General features: G+C 44.5%; 1 protein-coding gene across 3 annotated transcripts in view; it reads right to left on the bottom strand.

The window, feature by feature from the left end:
• The window catches only part of LOC105199114 (putative transcription factor SOX-15), a 54,080-nt gene extending 41,908 nt beyond the window's left edge, over nt 1-12,172 (bottom strand). The window contains exons 1-3 of one of the 3 annotated variants that reach the window (XM_026133040.2): nt 11,945-12,172; nt 10,915-11,000; nt 626-771 (exon numbers count right to left, since the gene is read on the bottom strand). The gene's annotated coding sequence lies outside the window, so the exon portion shown is untranslated. Of the gene's footprint in view, nt 1-625; nt 772-10,914; nt 11,001-11,384; nt 11,598-11,944 lie in introns of those variants that run through there. The other 2 variants (XM_026133043.2, XM_026133042.2) reach the window with 2 other exon arrangements.
• Between the last annotated feature and the right edge of the window lie 1,315 nt (nt 12,173-13,487).

Raw genomic sequence — 13,487 nt, 5'->3', positions numbered from 1 at the left:
TAACGCCAAGAACGTTAAATTATGCGGCCCCGACAGGCCACCGCCGCGCCGTGGACATTTCCCGCGGAGTTTCCCGTTCGCGACCGACGTTTAAAAAGAAAAAAAAAAAAAAAAAACAAGAGCCGCGCGGTTCAAAGTTCAAGGCACTTTACGCCCTACTTCCTCCGCGACTGCATCGTTCGAGCCGTAAAACGGCCTCTCCCCGAGGATAGGCACAAATTAGAATCCCGTGGAATTCGCAAAAGTCACAGTCGAGTTGGCAACCGGTCCGGTGTGTGAACGTAAACCGTGGTATACGCGTTTCAACTTTTTCTTCCGCGAATCTCTTTTTTTCTCTCTCTCTCTCTCTCTTTTTCTCTGTTTTTCTTCGCGCCGCGAGACGAAACGTTTAAAGATCTCTCGATGTGTTCTTCGTCAGTTAATAATAGAAATCAGTTTCGTGTATCTGTACATGCCTCGTTACGTCGCTCCCCCCTTCCTTTTATGGAAATTGAGGTGATCTAGGAAAACCGAGAGCCTGGTCTCTTTTCGGGAGCATCGCGTATTCTCACTTCCGGCCGGGAGGAGACATTAAAGGCCGATTTTCCAAGTGCGAGTGATGAAGAGAATGCGAGCGGCAACTTACTCACTTGGCGACGCAAAACGGGAACGTTGTGAAAGCCCCGGTGCGGCGCGGTTCTTCATCCTCCTCGTCTTCGTCCTCTCGACGCCGCTTGACGTCCCCTCGCGTTCCTCGCGCGACGGCGGCGGTGGCGGCGGCGGCCCTCCTCGCTAGGAAATAAGAAATTTTCTTGAGAGATGCGAGCCTCTCCGTGCGAGGGAGGAGGCCTAGCCAAGCGAACATAGTTAATTTAGATTGTATCGCGTGAGAAGCAGGAAATGACGAAATATCCTGGTGCTGACTTATGCGCGCCGCCTCGGCCGCACCGCGCTGCTCCTCGACCTCAGCCGCGCGGCGCGGCGCGGCTCTCGCTACGCGGTTCCGACACGCAAGGATGATACCTTTTTTCCTCCTTTTTTCTCTCTCTTTTGTATATCCTATATTCCAATCTGACGCCGCCGCGCTGCACCGCGCCGCGCCGCGCCGTCGGCGAGAGCATTTGCATCCGGGACGCGCAATGTCCTTCGGCTCTCATCTCTCGTTCGTGAAACGCACTGAATCGTGTCGCGATGCGATACCTATAGCCGTCGAAAATTCGATTGGAACACGCGCCAGAGGTTAAATTTTATCGCGCAACGTTCCGCCACTCCTCGAGCACACCGTGAGAAATTGGAGAATACACTTCTCCGCGGCAAAAACTACGCGGGAAGAAATTAACTTTTAAACATTCCGATGACTCTGCGAGCAAAATTAAGCAAGATTCCGGTTGAAAAAAAAAAAAGAAAAATTAGCTGCGCGAAATGAGTTTTGTTTCTTCTTCTTTTTTTTTTTTATTTATAACCACAGCTTCGTGGAATCGGATGCGATTAATTGTGATTGTCATTTCGTTGTTATTTCAAATGTCGACGCGTATATAGAATTGGGTACGGCCTACCAGACGGCTGTCTTCCAGGTCGTACCCCGTGGAAATCTCGTCGGCGCGCTAGAGGAAGTGACGCGGGAATAATTTGTCACACGTGATTGGAGACGGCGTATAATGAAGGCTCGGGTTCCGAGTACAATCGGTGTGCCATCGGTTTTAAACGACCGTATATACGAGGACACACGTACACAGTAGTGCGTTCTTATACAAATAAGTCGCTATGACAAAGCTAAATCTAAAAGTTCCCGCATAAAACATAAACAGATTCCCATTTTTGGTATGTTATTTAATTAGAGCCTTTAATTTGAAAAGCCTCTGTTTTCCACATTTGCGACTGTAAATTTGTTAATTTAATGATAGTTCAATTGTTTAATTAATATAAATATAATAACGACTTTATTGGTTCATTATTATAATTATTAAATCAAATAATTGGGTAATTATTATAAATATTGATTAAATTCGCAATTAATCGCTGTTACGCAGTTATCCAATATGGGTAAATGAAAGAGTTTGTAACACGCGCTTTCCAGTTATAATCACTTTCTTTTCGTAAGAAATACTTATCGAAAAATAAAATAAAATTCTATTTTCCTATTCTCTCATTTTCATTGATGTAAAGCGATAAGGATAAATCTACGATAACTGCGTACATACACCAAGGCGCAGACAGAGGCGCGTTATATACACATTACGCGGTGATACATTTTGATGTCGGCAAGGTGTAATGAACATCGATGCGCAAGGTCATTCCATACTTCGCTGTCGCAAGGTGAATGAGAAGACGCGCTCGCCTATAAGGCGTTATAAACAGAGACGTGGGTACTGTACTTAATTCCGCGCACGAAACCGGGTTCTTTCCGTCACACTCCCATGGAGCTTGGTCACCTGAAGAGTTACTATGCCCAATTAACCCTTTGAGAACCGTACGCTCGCCGGGCATTGCCACTTCCGACGTTGCAACAGTTTTTGCCGTACGATTTTAGCGAGCTCATTATTTGAGCCACGCGATGAATAAAAAAAAGGAAATTCGTACACCGCGGTTGCATATGTAACGTACGTGCGCGCGCGTATTCTCTCAATTCTGTTGTCTGCGGACAATTAATTTTCAATCGCGAGATTTTTATATGCCTGAAACTCGGGTAAAACTCGAGTCGCTTGATTCAACGTCAATCGAGAGAATTTCGCGAATTTCTATCAACGCGCCTCAATCGATGACGACCATTACGGTTGCGTGCGAGTACGAGTCCGTTTCCACGTGAGCTCTCAACTGGAGAGAGAAACGGAGATTGAGGGAGAGAGGTCGAAAAGAACGACTCTTTAATCTCTCACCTGTGACCCAGACGATTCGCGATACGCGTTCACGAGTGACGAACGGCTCGAACGGAAGCGAACGGGAGGAACGATCCTTCGAAGGGTCGCGAGTATTCCAGTCATTAGATTTCTCGATTAATCCAAAATTAACCCTTGCGACAGCATGCTCAAACCGGTGCATGCTCATCCCTACCATCCTGAGCATATCTCGAATCCGTTCATTTTCCTCATCTATTTAAAATGGTTCGAATAATCTCTAGAAATTCACGAACGTCTTTAATTTTAAAACTTCACTTAAGAAAATAATGAAATGCAGTATATATAAATATATTAAAATATAATAATAAAAATTATAATTTGATCTATCGAACTCGTGAGGAGCTTGTGCGAACGAGAATCGGTCGGGCACGAAATATAGGGAATATAAGGGTTAAATAATGAGTTTTCGAGTAAGAAAATTTCTCCCTCGCGCAAAAAGGTGTTGCGACTTCGGGTCACGGAAGTGAACGGAGAAGTAACGCGCGTCCGCATCTTATCTCTGCTCCTTGGAAAACACACGGGCGTTTCCTGACGACGGCGGCGGCGTTCCGGAAAGAAAATTCATATTGGCCGGGGGAGAAGAAGGACGGTGTTGCGAGCACGCTACCGTATACGCATCGATAATATTCCAGGGGGGGGGAGGAGAGGGGGGAGGGGCCTCATTAGCGATCCAGGAACGTCTATCCTCCGCGACGGGGAGTAATTATCTGTTACAACGCAGCCCGCGTGTGTATGTACGGCGTATAACAGCAGATCAGCGCAACGATTAAGCTCAAAAATAGTTCATGGGAACCCAGGTAAGCTAATCTCCATCGCATTAGTGTTGTTCCATACGTATAAAATGCTTTCCGAGGAGGAAGCGGCACGCACGCACCTTTACCGCTCGCGGGGTCATCACTTTCGAAAGACCGCGAGCGAGCGAACGAGCGCCTCTCGGCTGCTGCTCCCGCGAATCCGTCGTCCTCGAGGGTACCGCAAAAAAAATCCGCTCCCCGTCCAAAATTTCTCTCTCCTGTCCATTTCTATTTTCGTCTTTCGTATTATTCTATTATCCGACCGATACTTGAATCTCAATTTGATTCCGGAATTCGTCGGCTAATCCTGTGTGTTCAATAATTAACCTTTGTCTTCCAAAAATGCATAATTTTAATGAAATCCCAGGATTCATCTTATATGTTTAAATAATCTTTTCACAATTGCAACAGCGATACTTACATTAAAGATTTATAACGAAATTATGATTTTTTTTCTATAAATAATAAAAAAAACTTCCTAGAAAGTCGTACATCCTAGTTGTCGACTCGCCTTTCTATTTTAAAAAAGAAGTTACTTCAGTTTAAAATGTTATCATAAAAAAAAAAGGTCACACTCTCTGAATCGGAAGCAGTGTATTATTTGCTGATTTGAAATGCTTACGACTATGATAATTAAGGAATATTAACTGTCTATTGAGTGATTCCGATTAAGAAGAGAAAATTCTCACTAATCGGAATCAGTATATTATCACTGAAAGACAGTGCATATTAAAAAATCAGTAAATCAGTGAAATCAGTAAAATTTCACTGATTTCGATTTAGAGAGCGCGATTTATGTAGAGACATTAGTTAATGCAAGATTTATATAAAGAAAAGAAACGGTCACACAGTTACAAGCAGATAATAGATCGTGTCAGTTAAAAGAAACAAATTAAAGATTTATTCTCATAAGAGGTATTCACATACGTTTCGATTATCCTTAGTCTTCTTCAGTTAATACATCAATTATTAAGATTTTGGAAACAAGTGTTCACCGAACAAAAAAAAGTTACTCTTTAAAATGTACGCCGGACTTAAAATGCGTAGTAGGCATTTACCATTCAGATTTCGTGTTTAATTTTAATGCTATCTACTTACCACTTGTTTTGATGAACAGATAGCTATTTCCAATGCCTCAATAATAATTGATGTATAATTGAAGAAGACGCTAAGGATAATTGAAACTTTAAAACGTAAATATTTTGTTTTGAATACCTGTTATAAAAATAAACCTTTAATTTGTTTCTTTTAACTAACACGATTTATTATCTGCTCGTAACCGACTGCGTTTCTTTTCTTTATATTTGTATTGTAAACAACGAGTGTTAAAAAATTCATTATTCTCTCAGACGTGTTCCGAAAATGTAGGTATTAAATTTGACAACCCTAATCTCTAAATCTGAATCAGTGGATAATCACTGATCATCAATACCAAGTATACTACAGGTAATCAGTGATTATCTGAACTGAAAAATCAATGAATTTATCGTGTATTTATTAATGACTATTGCGTATTTATTAGTATTTACGAGTATATTTATTAATATGATAATAATATACACTGATCAATAAGAACTTTTCGATGATTACCAGTAACTTTTCATTAATTTTCAAGTTAAAATGATCACTGATTTATCAGTGTCAAGTATGCCACTGGTAATCAGTGATTCTCCACTGATTACCAGTGGCATACTTGCCACTGGTAATCATTAAAAAGTTCCTATCATTGTATCAATAAATACACTCGTAAATACTAGTAAATACGCAATAGTCGTTAATAAATATATGAGACGATAAATTCATTGATTTTTCAGTTCGGATAATCACTAATTATTAGTGGCATACTTGGCACCGATAATCAGAATTATTCATTGATAATAATCAGTGATTATCCATTGATTTAGATTTAGAGAGATAATCTCAACGGACGAATCCGTAAATGACGTTGACATTCAGCTAGTTATTAACGCTCGCTATTTTTTTTTTTTTTTCTTTTTTACGATGCCCGGCGATCTTCGATCGTCCTGTAGAAGCCTCGTTTCGTGTCCATAAATTAATGTAATGCTCGCTACTGTACGATCGCCGAGATCGCGTGCACGGAATCGTGCGGCGTCGTTCGGTGTCTCTCGAAATCTACGAGCGCTCCCGGTGAGACAGGTCGGGTCCAACTCTGTCTCGCGGGAAAAATGACGGGTATTCGCCATTGGTAATCTACCCCGGCGTGCGCATGCCGGCACACGTATACAGGGTGTTTGCACGCAACGTTACGCGAACGACGTATTTCATTTGCCGTTTCTGCGAATTTTAAGACAGCGCGACATCTCTTCCACGAAGATCTCAACGCCCGACGCGGTTATCGCGACCATCTCTCGACTTTCCGACGTTAAGTATCTTTGTGAAAATTCGCATTCGTTTAAAGTGGATTGGCGTTGGCGTCTCTCCAAAATCTGAATTGGCGAGAGGGGAGATGTATAATCAGTCGCCGATCAGGCTGCGGTAGGTCGAGAAATATCGAATTGACTTTTTTTTTTATTTTGTTGAGAAAGAATCGCGCAGTCGCAGAGAATTGGCGAAGGATTTGCGAGCGAAACTCGTCGCGGAACACCCTGTATAATCTAGCTGCCGTAGCTCTACGGTACCTACCTACCTACCACCCGCAACCGACAACAGGCCAAGCCGGGGCAGAGTCTTAGGCCAGGCCAGGCCGAGCAAGAGTCGTGTAAGAAGGGGTTAAGAAACTCTCGAACTGAAGTGCCTACACCGGAAGCAGGGGCCTTGCTTTCTGGGCTAATAACCGTACCCACATCGACACGCGGGATCTGCGTGCGCGCGTACACGCTTAGAGGAGAGAAAGAAGGGGAGAGAGAGAGAGAGAGAGAGAGAGAGAGAGGAAAAAAAGAGCGTGAGAGGGAGAGACGGGGGAGGGGAGGGAGGAGTCGGAAGCGCGAGGGGTGGGAGAGAGAGGTGTAATATAGCGCGGCGGGGCCTCTTTATGCGTGCGCGTACGTATACGCACGGCCGGCCTCGGTGTGACGCACGTACACACAGGTGCGCGCAGGGCCCCTTATCAGCATGCAAAGCTAGATTTTATGTGCGATCGAATGCCGGCCCGGCGCGGCGCGGCGGGATTCATACGCAAATCGCAATCGAGTTACATGCACGCGAGTCACTTGGGGAAAACGCCGTACCGCGCCGTGACGCGAAAAACCGCCGCGCCGATCGTCACGTCGCGTCGCGTCGTACGCGGTGCGCTGTAAGCGGAAAAAAAGTTACCTCCGTTTACCTCCGACCTAAATCTTATTTCTGGCTACTTTTTATATCTTCAAAAACACACATATGCAATCTTTGCATGCGTTTATCTGCGCTTGCTCACTTACTGCTCTTTCAAATCAAAAGGCGAGCCAACGCACACATACATATAATACATTTATGTGTTTTAAATTAATAGTTTTACCAGTTTAATAGTTCTCCACAATAATATACTATTATAAACTTGTCATTTCTTATCTTATCTAACATGTGGTGTTGTATTAATTAATTTTTTAAAATTATTACTTCATTGTTGCAAAGAGAGAAAAATTATTTTAATAAAAAAATAAATTTTCTTAAAACCATAATATACTTTGATGCAAACATTTGTTTGTTTTGTTTCAGTAAAAATGTTTACAATACTTTTAAGTAAATAGACATATTTACCTTAAGTACACAATTTTATATTTTTACATTTGTTACATTTAAATTATTTTATAAGTAAACTGATTCTATTATTAAATTGTTTTCTTAAATAATCTAATTTAAAACATTTAATTATCTTCAATATAAAAATAATCTAACTATAAATATTTTCTGAAACTGCAAGAAAAAATTATTTGAATAAAAATTATTTCTTTATTTTATTTACATAAATATTTCAGTTGAGAAATTTTCAACTTGACTGCAAGTACAGTAAATAATAACCTGTTGGGCCTCACCGAATAAATAATTTTTTCTGTGTTAAGAAAAATTGTTTTGTTCCAAGATATTTTTTCTCTCAATGCGTTAAGCTTAGTTATCAATCTTTTTGTTATAAAATAATTGTAGTATCTACAATATTTAAAACACGACAGACTCATTCCCTCGAATACCTCGCTTTGTCTCAATGTGCATCGCGACTCGATATCAAAATCGATATCTTCTCTGATATCAAGTCTTCATTACACTTTTGCACTGCAATTGATATTTATGTGCGAAACATCGATTGTCGCAATAGCGAGTATTCGACGAAAAGTCAGATTATTCGAGCACCGCGATATAATTATTGTTTACTTATCATATTTGAGTATATTGTACTCGTAATAAATGCACACACATTTTCCTACGCTATAATTATAGTTGCCAGCTTTACGGCGCGTCAGTTATTTCTTAGGCTGCCATAATTATAAATATGATTTCTCCACTTTGCGGTGCGGGTAATTTTATGAAATGATGGATCTCACTCCTGAAGTGGATCTTTCTCACCGTTTGCGGTGAGATTGATTATCGCTCTCTAACTGTACAACGGATAAGTCTCGTAAACAGATAAATCTGCAATTAAATGCGAAATTAACCTGAATATGAAGCATGCGCGATCAGGTATCTCGCGGACGAAGTAACGTTACGGGATAGGTCTCCTAGGAGATAAACAACATCCGCTTTTGAAATCTCTGAGGAAAACGTCCTCGCTGGGAGCGCGACGTTTTCGTCGCGGAAATCGCAATCGATTGATTTCGAGACACTCGCGGCGATCGACTTAAACGGAAATCGGTATAACCGATGGTATAAGCGTTATCGCGATAAAATACGCGCCGATTCATTGCCAGCCAAATTCTCCCCCGACGCGACGGGGCAGCGTTTAACAGCATTTCTACAAGCCGCCGAGATACGGTCGCCGAGATAAGAGGAGATTAATCGAAAACGGTAGCGCGTGTTCGTTGGTCCAGTGAAACGACAAAGAAACGCGCCGACGCGACGCGACGTAACGTCGCTCTTTTGCCGCAGGAACAACGAAACCCTTATCGCGCGCGCAAAACGGTACGCTATCCCGTTTTCCACTTCCTCCGCTCTCACGCGGCTACACGAATATTCCGGCACCCGTAATATTACGTGGGATATGTGGGATTAGAGAGAAGAGAGAAGAGAGATTGGACCGACGGGTGTCCCTGTCCTTTTTTTGATCTCGGACCCTCTTTCTCTCTGACTCCTCCGTCCGTCATCCCCTTCCTTCGCAACCCTTCCCTCCCGCGAGTCGCTCGATACATTCGCGCGGAAAAAAAATGCAGCCAGAGAGACTCACCCGAGTGCCGCCGTATACGTATAGGAAGGGAGCGGATGTCTGGTGTGTAAGGAACCGCTAAAATGGTGTTCGCTCTTATCCGAAGATCTAGAGCGGCGATGCGAAGAGAGGCACGCGGAGGGCTATACGTAAGGTAAAAGGGGGCTCATGACTGGCTGGTCGGTCGGTCGGCTGGTTGGTTGCTTGCTTGCTTGCTTGCTTGCTTGCTTGCTTGCTTGGTTGCTTGGTTGGTGCTGCGGTCGTTTGGCTGGGCTGGTTAGTGCCGTTACTAGAAAGAGGCCACCTAAGTTCGCAACAAGTGCTGAGTTATGCCTCGAACTTTCTTTATAATGAGACACCGGTCGACAAAATGACAAACGTAATTAAAGCGAGCAACCACCGGAGGTCAGGGATTCCTGAGATTTTCACAATGAGAAACCCATACACACACACACACACTCTCTCTCTCTCTCTCTCTCTCTCTCTCTCTCTCTCTCTCTCTCTCTCTCTCTCTCTCTCTCGCTCTCTCGTCATCACCCGCTCGTTTACTACCGCAACGTCTTCATTTACGCCGTTGAGATGTTATTGCGTATTTCAGGATGTTTTGTGATCGCTCGGTGATCGCCGTAGAAAGTAGACGCTACCAATTTAACGTTGCGCGAAATGTCCCGAGTGAACGTCATCGTAGACTATCTTCTACACCTCGCTTTATCTCGTTGTAAATACGCATTTTGACACTGTGTTTAATATAATTCGTATATTCAATCGTGGAATCCTTCTCAAGAGATATACAATAATACGAAATATATGTAAAATACGGGAGGGCGTAAGTACGTAGAGGATTCGGAAACCGACTTGAACTTACATGGTGGGACTTTTTCCGAACAATCGCGAATGCAACCTTGCCCCGTTTTACGCCGCCCCGTGACACAACAATGGAAACGCAATGGTACAACACATTTCACTTTTTCGCAACGCGTGTACCGGGGGGGCCCAAAAGTATTGCGCGATTTCCTTGCCGCGAGAGAATTCACCTCGTACACACAATGTAGATTGAAATTGGCCGTGTACCGTAAAAGCCTAATTAACATCTTTCGAAACCGAGGGGCGCTCGCGCGTCTCGCCGTGATTCGACTCCTATTCACGAACGGCAGGTGGCTTAAAGCGCGTAAACATCAAAACTGCAAACAGTCAAGGTTTTCCTCCGTGTTTTCCTCATCGCACCGAATCCGATTCAGCCGGTCTCTATTGCAGAGAAACGGCAAGGCTGTAGTAAACGCGGGAGGTCTTCCGATGTATCACAGATTATCGCGTATTTCCATTCTCATTGCTTTTTTTTTTGGTCCAACGATCGCGGCGTGCATTCCGGTAATGCATCGGCCGACGACAGGGCCGGCAGATAAGATAGATACTCGAATATCGGAAGTCGTGTCTCTCGCTATCGCTCGCGCGAGGAGAAACGCGCGAAATGCCGAAGCTCTTATTTATCGTCCCCTGCGTCGACTGCGTGCGGAACGTCGCGTCGTCCGCGAATACTTGTCCGCGATTCCGTGCGCGGATCCTCGGGCCGCATCGTTGCGAAAAAGAGAGATAGGAGAGGAGAGGAGGAGCCGCGGCGTTTTACATTCCAGTCGCGCGATCCTGGCTCGCAGGATCCGTACGGACGACACTCCTCCACGTGCAGCACCCAGGCCCTGGCACCCACGACGCGGCGCGACTTATTCACGCGCCACGGGGGCCCGCATATAAAACTGCTCCCGAGTTCGGCGGGGTCAGGGATCACGCTAGCCGCGCGATAAGGATCTCGCGTGAATGATTGCCGATGATATTTCACTTAGGGATCGTCAGGGACGACCTACCGTTCTACCGTCCCGCCATCGTCCCGGGAATATACCGAAAATTCCTGCGGAATGTCCCCCCTCTCGCCAATTGAAATTGTATCTGATACACGTACCTCTCATGATGTATGTCCCGCTGATTGTTACGCACGTTCGAAGCGCGAAAATTATTATCCAAATCTCCTCGACGGTATTAGAAAATCTGAAAAATAAAATGGGAATGTAGAAAGATAAGTAAAGATTGATTGTGCAGATTATATGTTGAAGAATGATTTAACACTTTAATAGCATATATTTCTCGTATTTTTTCCTTTAATAAAAATATTTATTAAGAAAATATTTATTAAGAAATATTTGAAATATATGAATCTTTTGTAATATCTTGCACAAATAGTCTTACAAAAGTAATCATCTAATTAAAAGCAAAAATTACATGTCGGCTTATTTCCTGCCGTATAATATTAATCAGGATTGATCGTAAAATATAAATAATTTATATTACGTATTTACAATGTAAACTAAGTAAATTGATTTGCACGTCATTTATATAAACGATAATCTATAAATGAATTGTAATTTTCAATACATTTGAATTCATTTTCGTTTGCTGATTATAGGTTAGATGATATTGTTTGCGCATTGCATACACGCAACGTAGATTATTTTACGCGTAAACGCATTGAACCCTGTATCGATGGACTCCGTTTCTCAGGATCCTCTTTTATTACTTATAGAATACTTTCGACGATACATTTGAAACTGAATATGCAATAGAAATTATGTAAACCGTTCACCGAAATTGCATACACATCATTCGTATCGCCATCCCGAGCCGAATTTCTCAAACCGAGACTACGCCAGGCGCCTACGCACGTTTCGGTGGCGCCACCTCTCGCAAATTAACCAAGTTAAATTCATGATCGCGAAAACGTATTCGGGGCGCCATTACGAATTCGGCGCGCGGCCGCGTGACGATTCCGACAATGGCAAATAAAATCGAGACCATCCGAGACTCGCTCGCGTTATCCTACACTTTTTCCCCGCGTGATCGTTCGAGAGCGACGGCTGCCAATCGGCCGATCGCCGTTCAATTAGCTAAATGACGCGATCCGATAAGCGATATACGCGCGGAGCCATTAAACTCACCGTCGTTGCTGATAACGTCGCCGCTGATTGCCGCCGTCCGTGTCGTTCCATTCTTCCTACCGTCGGCGTTTACCTTGACGACGGCGAACGATGACGACGACGTCGAAGTCCGCGCGCGACGGGACGTTGCAGGGTTCGAACGTGCCGGCGATCTCGTTTCCAGAGCGGATGCAGCAGAATGCGGAGCGCGAGCGCGATCGTCGACTGACTGACGGACGGACGGACGGACGGACGGACGAATCGACGTGCGGGTGATCGAGGGGCGGCAGCGATATCTCGATTGTCGCGCGGTCGCGTTCGAGACTACTCTTCGAAGGAATCGCGATCTTATCACTAGAATGCAATCGCGCTTCTCTTTCTTTGCGGAAAAATTAACGTCAAAGATTCTCTAAATACTTCCGGATTCGGAAGAACAACGACCGTGAGACCAAACGGACGACGCGAACGTAATCGCGTCGATTCTGCAAATGACGTATAATAATCGAACGAGATGCGGAATTATATATCGAAGCGACTTGACACCGGACGCCTCTCGTCGCTTTTCCCGCGCATATTCGCGACAACCGACCATTAATAATTCCTCGTCTATCTTCATGCGTACGCTCTTTGGCATCGAAGGAGGAAGAGAGAGAGAGAGAGAGAGAGAGAGAAAGGAAGAGGGAGGATTCTATTTCCCCCCTCGACTCGGCGCAACCGGGCGACACGCGGCCGTTTCTCGAGACACGTTAAAATCATGGCTTCTGTGTGCGTAATGCGGTGGATGCGCGCCTACGGTCGTCGGTTTGTCCGACTCTCTTGACTCGATTTCGCGACCGCAACTCTCCCTGGGAAGATATATCTCTCCCTGTGTGCCCCGGCGAACGCCTCCTCTCTCTCCCTCTCTCGTTCGCTCTCTCTCATTCTTCCAAACGCGTCGAGGTTCCTACCTTCTCGTCTCTCTTTCGAGGAGCCGGTGCTCCTCTCGGATTCTCCGTCTCTCTCCGACGCGCCGATGGGACGGCCAGGGGGAATGGTCGGAGCGGACCCCGTCGTCGCGGAGACAACATAAAGATTTAAGACTGAGAGATGCGCCAATAAACATGCTGCGCCCCTGCCGCAGTCAGCTCGCGCTTCTCCGCTGCGCTCCGTTCCTTCTACGCGCCGCCGTTCGCCGTGTGCTCCGTTCCTCTTTCAATTCCGTTCCGTTCCGTTCTGTTCTGTTCTGTTCCGCGCGCCGTCCTCCGTTCGCAGCCGCCGTGTACGCGTATGCACGTAGTATACAGGGTGTCCTGTCTTTAGCAGTTTCAACGCTCTTTTTCTCTCCCTCCCCCTCTCTCTCTCTCTTTATCTTCCTCTCTGTCTTTCGATTCTGCGGCACGAATCTCGGGAAAGGATTTTTTTTTGTCGACTAGACTCATCCTGAAATGTCCAATTAAGTCGAGGCAAATAAATCGGTCTGACTTTTAAGCGGAAACCGATCGAGGTAGCTTCGCGTTACCTAGCTCTAACTATAATATTCTATATTAATTTAATTTGTGACATATAGGAATGAGACAGAGAATTC

This window comes from Solenopsis invicta, chromosome 2 (genome assembly GCF_016802725.1).
Source record: "Solenopsis invicta isolate M01_SB chromosome 2, UNIL_Sinv_3.0, whole genome shotgun sequence".
Taxonomy (NCBI): domain Eukaryota; kingdom Metazoa; phylum Arthropoda; class Insecta; order Hymenoptera; family Formicidae; genus Solenopsis; species Solenopsis invicta.
The sequence above is the reverse complement of the archived record's forward strand: the minus strand, read 5'-3'. Positions and strand labels throughout refer to the sequence as shown.